Genomic DNA, 13,480 nt, shown 5'->3' on the forward strand with positions numbered 1-13,480 from the left:
TTCAGAGGTACAGGTTTGTGATTCATCAGTCTTACACAATTCACAGCGCTCACCATAGCACATACCCTCCCCAATGTCTATCACCCAGCCACACTATCCCTCCCACCCCCCACCACTCCAGCAACCCTCAGTTTGATTCCTGAGATTAAGAATTCCTCATATCAGTGAGATCATATGATACATGTCTTTCTCTGATTGATTTATTTCACTTAGCATAATACCCTCTAGTTCCATCCACGTCGTTGCAAATGGCAAGATTTTGTGGGGTTTTTTTTTGATGGCTGCATAATATTCCATTGTATATATATACCACCTCTTCTTTATCCATTCATCTGTTGATGGACAGTAGGAAGGGAAAAATGAAAGGGGGGAAATCGGAGGGGGAGACGAACCATGAGAGATTATGGACTCTGAGAAACAAACTGAGGGTTCTAGAGGGGCGAGGGGTGGAGGGATGGGTTAGCCTGGTGATGGGTATTAAAGAGGGCACATATTGAATGGAGCACTGGGTGTTATACGCAAACAATGAATCATGGAACACTACATCAAAAACTAATGTAATGTATGGTGATTAACATAACATAATAAAATAAAATTTAAATAAATAAATAAATAAATAAAGTAGGCAAATGGCCTGAATAGACATTTTTACAAAAAAGAGGTAGACATGGCCAAGAGGTACATAAGAAGGTGCTCAAGATTGCTAATTAAAACCACAAGAAGATATTACACAAGTTAGGATAGCTTTTACCAAAAAGACAAAAGATAACAAATGTCAGTGAGGATTTGGAAAAAAGAGAACACTTCTACCCTGTTGGTGGGGATATAAATCGGTATTTGTACCATTATGCCATTATGGAAAAGTACAGTGGTTCCTCAAAAAATTAAAAAAAAACTACCATATGATCCAACAGTCACAATCCTGGGCATATATCTGAAAGAAATGAAATCAGTATTTCCAAGAGCAATATAGGAAATTCTGTCATTTGTGACAATATGAATGAAACTGGAGGGCATTATGTTTAGTGAAATAAGCCAGACAAAGAAAGACAAATGCTGTATAGTAACATTTATAAGTGGAATCTAAAATAATTTTTTAAGTTTCATAGAAACAGAGAATAAAATGGTGGTTGCCTAGCTGGAGGAAGGGAGAAATGGGGAAATGTAGGTATGTAAGTCAGCAGATACAACTTTAAGTTGTAAGAATAACTTTTGAGAGGGTGCCTGGGTGGCTCAGTTGGTTAAGCGACTGCCTTCGGCTCAGGTCATGATCCTGGAGTCCCGGGATCGAGTCCCGCATCAGGCTCCCTGCTCGGCAGGGAGTCTGCTTCTCCCTCTGACCCTCCTCCCTCTCATGCTCTCTGTCTCTCATTCTCTCTCTCTCAAGTAAATAAATGAAATCTTAAAAAAAAAAAAAGAATAACTTTTGAGGATCTAATGTACAGCATGGTAACTTTAGTTAATAATACAGTATTGTACACTTGGAAGTTTCTAAAAGTAGATCTTAAGTGATTTCACCACACACACACATACACACAGAAATATGCAGACACACACAGAGCTATGTGAGATGTGATGGATGTTTTAATTATTTTAATCTTGGTAATCATTTCATAATGTACATGTATATCAAATCATCATGTTGTACACTTTAAGTATATACAATTTTATTTGTCAATTACTTCTCAATAAAGTTAAAAAAAGAAGAGTACAACACACAAAGTGGATTTTTCCTCAAATGTATCTGGCCTACCCATCTTTTAAGGGATTCTGGGTTTACAAACTGGATCAAGTCATGAAACTGGAATAAGGGGATACAACTCTCCATTTTGATGAACTGAAGACAGGCTTTATATTTATTCCTAGAGTTTCAATGATCAATTAACTACTGCCAATGATCCCTGTAGTTGAAATTTTTCTGAGTACTGATCTAGCCATGAAGATTATTATGATAACCAACTCACCTTGTCTCTGATGATTAAAAGACACTTCTAAGTTTTTGCCACTCTTGGATCCCATTACCTCCATTAAAATCTACTTAAATTGTATATGTAACAGTTCATTCTCTGCCTTTATCCAGAGGGTAGCGAGTAAAATGCTTTCAATAATGGCTGTGCTTCTCTCACTCTGGATTTTGCAATTCCTTGATAATAATAAAATCCCTTGGGGTGGGGATGGGAGGATAAAGAATGCATTAAGGAGATTGATGATAAAATACCAGTCAATACATAAATCTATATAACCGTCTTCTTTACCATTATCCAGGACTTGCTTTGATGCCAAAGCTATATTCTTGTGCACATGCATGTGTTTATATGTAAACTTCTACTAAAAACTGTCTTAAAAAGAAGTGCCTATTCTTATATACATTGTACATTGTTTGAGAATAGGTGCCATCTTTTCATCTCTTTTGGTGGCTGTATTCCAAATTTCAGTGCTATTAAAATAGAAAGAACAAAAATAGGTGAAATTTGAAGTATAACATCATGCTCAAAAGCATGGTTTTCATTAGATATATTTTTGTTGTTTATTTTGGAATCTTTGATTCATAGCCTATTATTAAGGAAGGCTACTCTGATTATCAATCATTTGGATTTGTTTAAGTAGAATAGTAACTTTAGCATATTCATTCTTTTTTTTTTTTTACTCTGAAGGAGTCTAGCATATATTTATTTTCCTTTAAGAAAATTAAAATGTGCTGAATCTCCAAGATGTCTTTTACTTTATATATCATTGTTAATACTTTACAAGTATTTATATGCCATTTGACTTGAGTGGAATAGCAATATGAATAAATTTGTGATATATGCTATTCTTGATTTCACCCATAATTCTTTGGTTGACTTAGAGCCTAAATTGCCAGTAACTCTAAGATACCTTTCTCATCCCTGCAGTTTTTACTCATGGAGAGTGTAGCATAGAGTACAAATTGGGAACAAAAATTGGAATTGAAAGGAATATAGACACTTGGCACACAAGCAATTACATTGTGGCCTAACCACTAATAATGGCAATAAATAATAGCTGTGGAAGCCCTTTTCAGACCTAGCAGGTAGGAAAAGGGAGAAATGAAATAAGAGAGAAATTGCATCAAGAAAGCAGGAGAAGCAAAAGGAATAGTAGGATGAAAAGGAGGAGGAAGTAGAGGTTTAGTAATGAGGGAAGGATGACAGTAGGTTTCTGAGTCAACTATCCAACCTCTTTCAAATCAGTGGGTCCTTCTGAGGGAGAGCTAGGTTGAGATTTAAGTAATAAAATATATGCCTGACTACAATCTCCTAATAATCTTTGCCATCTCTTCAATCCCCGTGTGCATTTAGCTCCCTCTATTGGATTGGTATTGTTTACACACAAGTGTTATTTGCTCTTTGAAAACACAGCCAAAATTTCCTTCTAATATTTCACATTCAAAAGATGAGGAAAATATTCTCTTCTTAGTGTTTCTACATTTGTATAAATCTTCTAAGCGGTGACCAAGATGAATTGTTTGCACAACTCAAGACTTTTCCTCCAGGTCTTTGTTCTAGTAAAGAAATTTAAGTATTCCTATCTTTACCACACTGACTCTCTAACACCAAGTATTCAAAATTGCAACCACATTAAGGGAAAAGTTTGGAAATTTTCCTATTACAAGGCAATCACAATAATTTTCAGTAACCACTAGACCTCTTGTGATTTTATGATTTTAATGTAATAACAAAGCTCTCATTCCCAAATGGGTGAAAGGTACACATTTTTCTAATAGCTTAAGTTGTATCTGGAGATAAAACATAAGGACTGGGAACTCCAGAGTTTTGGAAGATTTTGGAGCAGCCAAAATAATTATAATATATTTATCTATGAGTGCTTGATAATGTGCAATATATGATGCTGAAGCTGTATGCCTTGTTTATTATTTTGTGAAGTCTCTCAAGAAATTTTTTATTAGTTTACTGATTTTAGAAAAAAAATCCTGAAAAAAATCGACTTGTAATTTCATTTTTATGATATTTACAAACTTTGCTCACTATTTGCTTTTCTTAAACGGCACACTTGATTTCTTAAACTGGAGTGTGGATTAGAGAGATTCCAAAGATTGGAATTGACTCAGTCATAAGATTTCTAGGATGCCCCAAAATTTGAATGTACCTTGGACTGCCTTGTGTTGCCTATAGTGGAATAAATTGATGGATGAACCCTGAAGTTTCCCTCAAGGCCAGTGTTTATCTTATTAGGAATGACACAGGTCTACTATATGTTGACCCTTCCATGACTCTCATAATTCATATCTCTGGGAATTTCCTAGATCTTAGGTGTGCATAGGACTTTATATAAAATTTTGACTCATGTAAATTATATATTTTTCCTATCATTTATTTTGCAGCATACTATAGTATATTAAAAATGGAAGATCTTATATTGGAAGGCACTTAATGCCTTTATGTTACTCAGGTATCATGTAGCTATAAGAAAAGAAGACTTTCTCAGGCTACATTTAGTAAATGAGATTTATGGTAGAAAACCAAGGGAACATCATGAAATCCAAACGGAGAGAAGTTGAGCTAGCCAAAAATGATTCTGTAATAATGGACTGTTATGTTGTTCAAGAACCGAAGATGCTAATCTCTTGATTTCTTTCTTTCTGGGACCACATCTATGTGGACGTCTATTTCATGCCTCTCTGTTCACAGAGCTAATTTTACTGCATTCATATGGTCCTGTGTAGCTGCCCTAAAATCTTCCCCAAGCCTCTCTAACCTTCCATGCCTGGCACCCATCACTAAGTTAATATGGTTTCTATGTACTGCTTTTACATTCCTAAGAGAAAGAATATGGTTACCTCAGCTTGCGTCATGTACACGTGCAGGCTTAATCAAGGAACTTGGCTTTGAGTCTAGAACAGGGATATTTCAATATCTACTTAGTGGAAAGTTGGTATCAGACTCTCCAAAAGGGGTGTGAAGAAGACATCAATGGCAGATTCAATATTTCTCCTTCCATGTATAAATAATTCTTTTAAAAAAAGAGACAGATGAGGCCAATTCTACCACTGAAAGTTAAATTGAAAATTAAGGCATTGCTTTCAATAATATTCAGTATAAATTCATTTGAGTAGGTGCCAGAAAATATATCAATTTAGTAAAAGAAACCTGCCAAGCTTATTTTCTTTTCCACAGTACTCTGAGATTTCTAAAATATGGGAGTTTTGAGAACAGCTTTCTTACCTATAATATAGATAGGCCGGGCGCCTGGGTGGCTCAGATGGTTAAGCGTCTGCCTTCGGCTCAGGTCATGATCTCAGGGTCCTGGGATCGAGTCCCGCATCGGGCTCCCTTCTCCTTGGGAGCCTGCTTCTCCCTCTGCCTTTCTCTCTCGCTCTGTCTCTCATGAATTAAAAAAAAAAAAAATCTTTAATATAGATAGCCCATGAATTAAATTCTACTATCATTTCCACTTCTAGTTAAATAAGAGTATAACAATAGAGAGTTATGCTATAACAATGTGAAAGTTTTGAAATATATTTTGAGTTCTCTTGACACCATTTGTGGAGCTGTAGAAGATTTAAACCATTTTACAGTCTGTATTAAGTTTCAGAACTTGCATACACACAAATATTCATTCAATTTCATAGAGAAAATTTAGAGCCAATAATAACTTTGGTATTTATTAAAAGCAGGTCACCCTTTTAATGGTGAAATGTCTTGTGCTAAAAGCAGGAATAGTTCTCTTTACTAGATTTGTTAAGGAAGGCTCAAAGAATACAGGAATGTTTCTTGGGAGGGATAATTTATAGCACTCAAAATATCCATGAAACCAAATATTGCCATTATGTTTTCTCAAAGGACAGGTATACTGATTAGAGAGCACCTTTATATAAATGAACTATCTGTTAATGTTGAAAAGTACAGGAATTATTTTGTGTTGTTACGACCAAGTTCTGTCTTAGAGACAATGCTAAATTATTAAAAATAATGTCCATTAATCACTGGGCATATTAAAATACTTACCTTTTCTACATTTTTTGTCTGCTGATTACTTCTACTAAATTCAATCTCTAACATTCTTCATTGACTAAATAATTGTCCTCATATCTTCCTTTTCAAAACACTCTGTTAAAGGAAGGAGGAAAAGAAGAATGAATTAACAATCGTGGTGTAACTATTAAATAAGCCAAGTGCTTTCCACAAGTAAACATATTTAATCCTTACAACAATGTACTACAGATATTATTATCTTATCTATAGAAGAAAATTAAGCATCAGAGAGACTAGATAAATTGTCCAAAATCAAATAGCTAGTAAATGTCAGAAACTGAAGTTTTTTTTTTTAACTCCCTATAGCCTATGTCAATAATTTCTCATTTCTTGTCATGTCAAGTTGAATCTGCTCAGCCTAGCTCCCACAATCATCTGTTATCTGGTATCTCCTTGGTTAATCAGCCTTCTTTTTCACTGCTCTCCAGCATGAAGGTTCTTCAGTCGTCAATCTGTTTCCACCTCCAGGCCTTTATTTTATTCAATCTAGAGCTAGAAGGCTCAAACCCTCTTTTATATCAATCCAAATCCTAAATACTCCATGACAATCCCTTCCCTTATTATAAATAACATTCCCTGATCTTTTTTGAATTTGCTTTATTGTCTGCCTGCTGTTTTTCCATGTCTCTCTTCTCTTTTTGTGGTCTAACAACACCCCTCCAGGCTTACCAGCCTGTCTTCTTTTCCTCTTTAGCATCCACATATTACTCTGTTTCTCACTACCTGATTTGAAAATGGGCTGCTTTTCTTCTAGATCCTTTAGATACTACATAATTAGTAACCATTTGGCCATACTCTTGTGCACAGGGCAGGGTGCAGAAGTGTGTATAAGCTAATAGGACTGATATAGCACCTGCTTTTATGAATGTTTTAATTCTCTGAAGAAACAAAATGTGCAGTTTCTATGTATGTAAAATATACATAAAATCCAACATGAAGGCAGACTTTTATCTAAGTGTGAAAGTATAAAGGAGAACTTTGTTGTTTTTCCTGTTACACACACACACACACACTGTTATGCTCCTTTATATCATAATGGATAGTAGAAAGGAAAGAGGAAGGAAAAGAGAGATCTTACACTTTGCAGAGTACATATCTTTCAATAACTTTCTTTCTTCTCATCACTTCTGGTATGTTATCTATCTTCTTGCTGTATGTGACTGACATTAATTCAAAGTTCTGAAAATGAGATATTTAATTGGGCCACATTAAGTTTAGGAAAAATCTTGCATGATAACTTGAGGGAACTGATGTTTAACTCTCATGTCAGTAATAGTGATTTCTCCAAAAAAGATCAGGGCTGAGGATCTCATGATTCTGCTGCCAAATTTAAGAATCATCAAATGTTTTGTGGTTTCAGGCACCATTTTTTCCCTAGTGAATTACTACTTACATGGGGCAGTGTAATTCATGTTTTCCTATATTTAGCTACATTCCAAAGAATTTCATAAGCATTTCCCTGAGCTCATTTTCCCATCCTCAGTCTGATGGCATGAAGCAAGAGGGGATTTTTGATGAATGTACTAATATTTTGTATCTTGGAATGTAGATTAGGGGTATTTTCATAGAGAGCTGAAAAGGGGGATTGGAAATGGTGGGAATGAAAGTGATTTCTTCTGGGAATCCTCACTGTTGCTGATTATGTTCTTGCACCAAAATTGATTTGTGCACAAGAAGAGGGGCTTCTATACTGACATGCTTCTCCACTTCCATCTTTTATTTTATCCAAACCTACATGCATAAATATCATATCATGTTTTACCTCCCCATTCACAAGAGGCTGCTTTTCTAACTTGCCTACAAGAACTTCACTGTGAATGACGATAAAGGCCACAAGAAGGAAGACAAAATAGGAGGAATCAGTTGTTATTTTTTTCATAATTAATCCCTTTCCCCCCACAATTAAGGCAGAAAATATTCATTAGTCAATTGACCCCAAAATCATTAAACTTGGGGTTTCTTAACCTCAAAAAAGGAACATGCTGGTTTTCCTTGGTTCTGACCTCCAGCTTCCTGATGGTGTGCATAAGTGTGTGTCACCTCCACAAACAAGTTGGGGAAGAGATGGGCAGTGGTGCCCACCATTTTTGGAATAATAAAGGGTCTCAGCTATTGAAAACTGGTGCCACAGAATCTCTGCCTTCCATGAGGAATCTGTAGCTCTTATTGTAGTTATACATATCCCATTTTTATTTTCTCTTTCTCTCTGTAGGTTTTTGTTATAGTAAAATTGTATATAAGTCAAAATTAGCCCCTACTGCTCCACATTAAAGCATCTCATCTAAATCAGGCTGAAAGCAAAACTAATCAGCTCCATTTAGAAATTGGATTCCAAATACCAATATTTTAGAACATGCAGATGGGATGTACTTACAGTTTTAATATCATGTAAATGTCAGAAATTTGTAACTGTTCTGTTGTCTTTTCTAGTAGATTTTTTTTGATAGATTCCTAGCCTTATATAGTATTTGTATATTTCTCTTTTTTTCTCCTAAGTGATTACCTTTTAACCAAATTAAAAATTCTGTAGGGTGAGGCTATGTCTTATCTTCTTTAAGCGGCCCTCCTCTAAATTAATACCCTTTTTTTGTTTATTTTGTTTTGTTTTTACATCAGAGGAAGTCAGTACCTTTTTGTTGTATGCATGAATGAATGAATAAGTGATAAACTAATTCTAAATAAGAATGCTCAAGTAATAAGCAATTTTTAAATTTACCCTTTCAAAAAGGTCTGGTTGTAATCTGATACCAATAAATTTCCTCATATATGACTCGTATTTCATGAATAACTAACATACCCAGGCACATAAGATAACATAAGAATATATTAGACTCAGCTTGTCTAATAAGGCACATAAGATAACATAAGAATATATTAGACTCAGACCTTGTCTTCCATCAGCTTTCAATCTAGTTGCAAGTTCCTGGGAAATACTTCAATTTTGACACTAAAGAAATCTTATGCCAGAAATTTCTGCCGGTACCAATTAAAAATATTTTCCCTCAAGTTCCCTGAAGCCAAAGTATACAAGGTCTGCAAATTACCTGATTACGGAAACGAGATCTAAAATAAGCATTGCAAAAAAAAAAAAAATTCCAAGATTACCAACAAAAGCATTTTTAAAAATCAAACATCCTTCAATAGTGGTACCGGGAGATATACAAGAAGTCAGAGGGGGAAAAAATAGCATTCTTCACCGGACTCCCTATATTTCCTTGTCAGAGCTGCTTAACCCTTGCTTTCCAGGCAGCCAATGTGCTTAGACTAGAAAAGCAGAGATGATGTCAAAGATCTTCTCAAAGTCCAAGAAGGTTTTGTTTCTCACTTGAAGGAGCCTCAGTATTTCTAAAGATACACAGATTTTCATTGTCTAATTAAAAAATAATGACTTTGTTCTCAATGTTAACCAGGAAGAAGTGTCTGACAGTGTCGGAAGCCTGGAACTTACTGGATCAATGAGAAGGGACTTCTGGCTTCTCAGTTAGACAAGGATCAGTAGAAGCTGAGCCATGGAAGCCCACCAAAACCACAAAACATTAACACTGCTCCTCTGCTTCCATTCCTGCTACAGAAGCCATTTGAAGCATTTTTTTTATACAGTTCTCAACTTGTGGTAAGAAATTAAGCCCAAAGCATCTTAGTAAACCTTGTGTTTTGATTTACTAAACATTCAAGAATGCACTTTCTTCCTTTCGTAGATTTGTGTCATGATTTTATTTTAAAAATGCATGACTTTGTCTGTACTTACTTGTTCCCAGAAATGGTTCCATGTGTACAATACCTTCATAGTCTTTTAGTTTTCTGAGGATCTCAGCACACTAAACGAGGAAGAAAGTAGTGTGAACACCAAACCAAGAAATTGCCGGCATCTGAACAAGCCTTGCTGCTGGGGCCTGGTTAAGATAAATACTCATCCATCTAGTGCCTTCATTTCTGTAATGTCTCACTGTCCAAGTTAATAAATGCTTTCTTGCTAGTTTTTTGGCATCTCTTTGAATGAGGAATGTAAACTGAAAAGGCCTAGGAGACAAAAACTGGCACATAACTCTGTGATGAATAATATCAGGAGACACAGAGACTGGCTCAGTAGTCCCATATACAGTGCCACAATCTCTATCAGAGGACAGATGGATTTGCTGCCTGGGATGGGGCTGTTATAGAATTCTAGACATATGAAAAAATAAAGAAAAAGAATAAGAACAAATCCAGGTCCAATTTTATGAAAGTAGAAGTTAAGTATAAAACAAGAGATTTATAGAAAGGATATTAAAGACAATTAAAGCTTGATAAACAGAATCATCAACATATATTTAATCTTTAGATATTGGGAAAGGAAAACAATGTAGGTTTTTTGAAGAACACTTAGAAATTCTGGGAGAGACTTCCAGCAAAATTAGACTAAAACTATTATTTAGTTATCTCTGTTTTTGCACTGTATTATAAACTATTACTGTTAAAAAGCCTAAAAAATCCCCTGGAAAATCATGCTCATCTTTCCCAAGTTAAATACCACTAAAAAGAAAACTTTCATCTTGGTGCTGAAGAGTCTGACTAAACTTTAGTTCAGATGTTTTACCCAAAAAAGCCCTCAATTATATATTTTTAAAGTTTTTTTTTTTTTCTTTTCACACATAAGAGAGTTTTTCCCAGGCCATCATGTTCAAATCCTTGATTAGAATATAGAAATCATGTGCCCAGATGATTTGAAATGAGTATTTCTTAATTCAGACCCACCCACTAAATGGGTAGTTTGGTTACTCACTATCTTTTAGGCCTCTAGGACAGCAGTTTTGAAGTATGTTGCAGAAGATAAAGTGGAAAATCAGAGGTAGCTTTCCCTGGGAATGGTTCAGCATTAATTCACCGGAGGGAAGTTGGGGTTGGAAATAATGGCAATAAAGGATATATTATTTATATTTTGGGGGTTCCACCAAACCAGTAATACAGAGCCCTAATAACTGGAAAGTTTAATTCATGTTCCAAGATGGTTCTTGGGTGGTATATAGAGAGTTTCAAATAAAGTGGACTTGATTTAGGAAAAAAAAAAGATGGTTCTTGGAACTCCACCCTTTATATCAATCAGAAGAAAGGAGAAAGAGATGAAGGTGGGAACACCCTTTTTCTATAAGGACATTACCTAATAGTTGTTCAGACTTTCTTCTTAGAACCAGTTGGCCAGGACTGAGGATCACACTTAGTTGCAAGAAAGGCCGAGAAAGGTAACCATTTCTTCAAATAACCATGGGCCCAGTAACAAAATGAGACTCTAAGGAATAAAGAGAACATGGATATTGGGGGACAAATAGCAGTATGTATCTCAGTAAGAAAAGACTAGAACTGTTTATTTAAATGGAGAACATGCTTGTTTATAATGCTCATCATTATTCTTCAAAAATAAAAATAACTTTTCTAAATTTTGCTGGTCTACTGGAATTATGTTAGCTTTACATTCCCTTGAAGAAGTTCTTCTTAGTCAAAATTTTCTCAATTTTTATGTATCTTTTAGCATTCATGCATAATCTGTTAACATCTTATACATGACAATGAATTGTTTTCTAAATAATGAGATTTCAACTAGCACACACATTTGCTTGCTCAAAATATTTACCTCTGTTGTTAATTATAACATATTCTTAAGTTTTAATTAAATTCTAAATTTAGTCTATTGTTAATTTCCTCCTTTGTTGTTTATTCTTCTTAAGAAGAGTTATAGGAACTACATGAGGACTATGTATTAGTACATGAAAGTTGGGACGGGACCTCCACTTTGGAACACTTATGACAAGGATTTTTGGCTAAACTGAATATGTCAGTTTCTTACAACATTGTTTCCTAGAGGCAAGGAGAACAGGAAAGTTACAATTCATATTTTTTAATTTTAATACTAAACACAATTAAGTTGCCAGTAAGATAGTATTCTCTAAAAGTACTCATTTATGTCTGCCATATGAGCTGAACTGGAAGTACATTGGTGAATAAAAGTCATGACAACAGTCTTAAAAAAACACATAATTCCAATACATTGGTGAATGAAAGTCATGATACAACCTTGCAATCTAGCCTCAGTTTGTCTCCCATAAAACAGGCATTAGATGAGACATATTTACACGTTAACAGCCATGTTTATTAACAATCGCAACAAGGGAAAATATAAGAAGTTTACCCTTTCCACCATGTTTAAGAAAAACAAGTTTTGGAACCAGGACAATTCAGTGTATGTATAGAGTGAGACTCAACAACATTAGGAAGGTGGTTATTGCAGCTGTGAAATAAGCACAAAGTTGGGACAAGGTTTAGAGCAAATTTGATGCCTGGTGGATGAAAGACACGTGTGTAGGTGATTTCATGCAATTCTGCTTGTTTCCCACAGACTTTGCTTTAGTATGGTGTATTAGTTACCTATTGCTGTATAACAAATTACCCCCAAAATTAGTAGCTTTAAAATAACATATATATTATCTCATAATTCTAATGAGTCAGGAATCAAGATAAAGCTTAGTTGGGTATCTCTGCCTCAGCCTCTCTCAAAGGCTACAAAGTGTTGGTTGGGACTATAGTCATTTCAAGGCTCCCCTGAAGGAGAATGTGCATTCAACTCATTTGGCTTTTGGCTGGTCTCAAGTTTTTTCTGGCTCTGGTTAAGACATCAGCTCTTGGCCATGTGAGGCTTTTTACAGGGCCCCTCACCAGAGGGAAGCCAGCTTTCTTCAGAATGAGTGATTAAAAGGGCAAGAGAAGGAGTAATCCAGATGGAAGACACTGTCTCTTTATTACCTAATTTTGGAAGTCATTACATCACTCTTTCCGATTTCCATTCATTTCAAGGGCATCACTAGGCTTAGCCTACACCCAAAAGGAGGAAATTACGCAAGGGAACAAATATCAGGAGGCAGAGAATCACTGGGGAGTATTTTAGAGGCTGCCTACCACATCTTATGAGGTAACCTGATAAGGAAAACACATGGACTCTTGGACGGTCCCTCAGACTTAAGGTAGAATTTGGGCTCTGCACCTTACTACCTGCATGAATATGCACAAGTCTCCAATCTCCACTGTGAAGATAAATAAGTGAATGCTGATATACTGTACCATCCCTCAGTTTAGCATATATAAAATGGACACAATAATCTATAACTCTTAGGTGTGTGGTTAGGATTAAATAGAGTAACTTGTGCTTAACATATAGGGGGCATGCAGCAGAAATCCCCTTATCCCTGGTAGAAGTAACAGGTTTGTTTGTAAATTCAAGAAAAACAGCTGTTCACAGTGACTGTCTTGTGAACTTCCTGGGTTCAGCATTGGTGCTTTCTTGCAGAATAACCAACATATTTATATCTTCAGAATTTAGTAAAAGTGGTGGTTATTTTGGACCACTTTCTGTCAGAAGCAGAATATTATGACCCAACTGAAAGGAGATATTTTTTCTAAGTTTTTTTTTTTTTTCTCTTCCTGGTACTTGAGTTCAG

The 13,480-nt window shown here is 35.4% G+C and overlaps 1 long non-coding RNA gene across 1 annotated transcript in view; it reads left to right on the forward strand.

Moving 5' to 3' along the window:
- The window catches only part of LOC145723097 (uncharacterized), a 178,508-nt gene extending 168,026 nt beyond the window's left edge, over positions 1 to 10,482 (forward strand). The window contains exon 3 of the long non-coding RNA XR_014147931.1: positions 9,425 to 10,482. This is a non-coding gene — a long non-coding RNA (uncharacterized LOC145723097). The remainder of the gene's footprint in view (positions 1 to 9,424) is intronic.
- Positions 10,483 to 13,480: the final 2,998 nt, after the last annotated feature.

The sequence above is a fragment of the Leptonychotes weddellii genome, chromosome 8 (assembly GCF_054177405.1).
Source record: "Leptonychotes weddellii isolate Sample4059 chromosome 8, ASM5417740v2, whole genome shotgun sequence".
In the NCBI taxonomy this organism is placed as follows: Eukaryota; Metazoa; Chordata; class Mammalia; order Carnivora; family Phocidae; genus Leptonychotes; species Leptonychotes weddellii.